Source organism: Diaphorina citri, unplaced genomic scaffold (assembly GCF_000475195.1).
Source record: "Diaphorina citri unplaced genomic scaffold, Diaci psyllid genome assembly version 1.1 scaffold50, whole genome shotgun sequence".
Classification (NCBI taxonomy): Eukaryota; Metazoa; Arthropoda; class Insecta; order Hemiptera; family Psyllidae; genus Diaphorina; species Diaphorina citri.
In genome coordinates, this window is record NW_007377487.1 from 542162 (window position 1) to 544898 (window position 2737).

A 2737-nucleotide genomic window follows, 5' to 3' on the forward strand; every position below is an offset into this window, starting at 1 on the left:
TTGTGCATGGGGTCGCGCTTCGCGCTCCCGGGGCTTTTCGGGGTTGTGCACGTGGTCACGCTTCGCACTCCCTTGTTTACGGTCGCGCTGCGCGCTCCCGGGGCTTCGCGGGATGTGCATGAGGTCAAAGGAGGAGGAGGAGAAGGAGGAGGAGAAGGAGAAGGAGGAGGAGGAGAAGGAGGAGAAGGAGGAGGAGGAGGAGAAAGAGGAGGAGGAGAAGGAGGAGGAGAAGGAGGAGGAGGAGAAGGAGGAGGAGGAGGAGGAGGAGGAGAAAAAAAAAGATTCAGAAGGAAAAGGAAACGAGAAAAATTTAACGAAGGATAAGGAGGCGAAGAACAATAAGACGAAAAGTTGTGTCTAGCATAAATGCTTGTCAAAAAAGTTTCCAATCAAAAATGATTCGACTTCTTATTCGAACCACAAACCTCCACATCCAGAGACCATCATGACAACCACTACACCACTGAGGTTGCAGTCCATCCCGCAGTTTTTCGACAAACTCATTAAATTCAAATTAGGGCCCCCCCATACGTGTACTCCTTCTCCTCCCCCTAGGGAGGTATCCTACCCCAAAGGGGGGGGGGAGCACCCTACGACCCCAGGGGAATGGGTGGGGATAATGCTATAGGGTCAAAAATTATAATAAATAAACAAACAATGATTAATGATAGTAATAGTATTTTTGATGGTAATAATAATGTTATTTAATAGTAATAATATTTTTGATAGTAATAATAACGTTATTAAAAGTAATAATATTTTTGATGGTAGGTAATAATGATGTTATTTAATAGTCGCATACAGGGTGTATCATCTGTGATGGTTCAGTGGTCGCCTGGTAGTTAGGGGGGCGCGGGTTTGAATTCCCGTGAAGGCAGGGAATTTTTGCAGTGAATTGTTGAGACATTGGTCATTAGGGTATAAATTTGAGATTACTGAAAACTGGCTTACGGTAAGAAAGAAATGACAGCCTAATAGTCAGCTTGGTTGGTAACGCGTCTGCCTTGTAAGCGCTAGGCCGCCGTTTCGATTCCCTCCCGGGGCGGATTTTATTCTGAGTTCGTTCTCGTAGATTGTTAGAAGCAGGGTTCGTTCTTGGACCGGATGGCTTTCTTCTATCCTGTCTTTCGGGACTATACATTAACGGGAACGATTAACAGTTACAGTTCAGTCTAGCAAAGCTCTTAAAAAAAAGGTGATTTCTTGCTGAGGGCATAATTTCCTAGAGCCCATCCTGTAAAATGTGGGTATAGTATTACATTTGTAGTTTGTACCTAGGTAGGTATTACCTAGTTTGTAATTAATTATATTTGTACATCAAGGTATGTATTTACCTATTCGTATTTTGTATATCAAGGTGTGTTATTTTAATTATCCCTAATTATTGCCCTCTAAATATACATATCTAGGTACCTACATTCATAATACATAGCTATTGTTGTAGTATACCAATACATAGTTATCTATGTACCTATGTAATTATACCTTATATGTATACTTAGGTAATTATAATGTTTTTGCATATAATTTAATTTGCACTCCTAATAGGTATAGTACCTGCATCTATTAATGTAGGTCCTACATTGTAGGAGATTGCATTACCTACAAAATAGTTGCATCACCTACATTTTAATGTCACCTGAGCCAGCCTAGTTAGCCTGAGCCAGCCTGTTGTCACCTGAGCCAGCCTAGTTAGCCTAAGCCAGCCTGTTGTCACCTGAGCCAGCCTAGTTAGCCTGAGCCAGCCTGTTGTTACCTGAGCCAGCCTAGTTAGCCTAAGCCAGCCTGTTGTCACCTAAGCCAGCCTAGTTAGCTTGGAGCGTATTAGTGCGTCTGCCTTTTATAAGCGCTACGGTTTAGACAAGGAATAAAATCATTAATAGAGAGATTTATGGCAGGTTTAAAAACCAATAAAAATTGATTTATTAAAGAAATGTTGAAATATTAAAGAAATGTTATTAAAGAAATGGTGCTGGTTCGATTCCCGCCCGGGGCGGATTTTATCTCAAAGCAGATGAGATTTGTTCTCGGAAAACTCGCCAAACTTTTGCGGCGAAGAGAATTGCCCCCACCTTTCATCGTATACAAAACTTGAAACGAAAAAAAAAACTTCCTTTCCTTGCAAAAATAATTAAAAAATATGCCAAGAAAATAAAAGTAAAGACCAAAGTTTTTCGCCTGTTGTTTTCATAACTAGCTTTTTTAGCTCCTCTTTCTTCTGTTTCTCCTTCTTCTTTCTCCTGTTTTTCTGTTTCTCCCTCTTCTTCTTCTTCTTCTTCTTCTCCTCCTCCTTTCATCTTAATCTTCGTTTATTTTACTACAGAGCAACAATAAAACTGTTCGTAAAGAATTTATGACTTCAGGATAGTATAGAGGGGGGGAGGGGGAAGATATCCAGGATAGGGGGAGGGAGGGAAGGGGGAGAGATGTTTAGATTTAATCGAATGAAAATTTACAATTTACACTTTACAGATTTACATAGCAAAATGCAGTATCAATAGATCAGTTGCGCTTACTTGAGTGATGTTTCAAAGTCACAGAGCAGGAAAAATGAGGACCAACGGAATTTTTCTTTTTCTTCTATTACGTCTTCTAGATCCCGAGATAAATCGATTTAAAAAATACTGGTAAATCGTGAACTTTGACGTCACGGCATACGCTCCCGTAGGCGATGACGTCACATCAAATTACTGGAGCAAAGCTCCCTCGCAGGCAACGCATTAATGTGTTTGTGCGC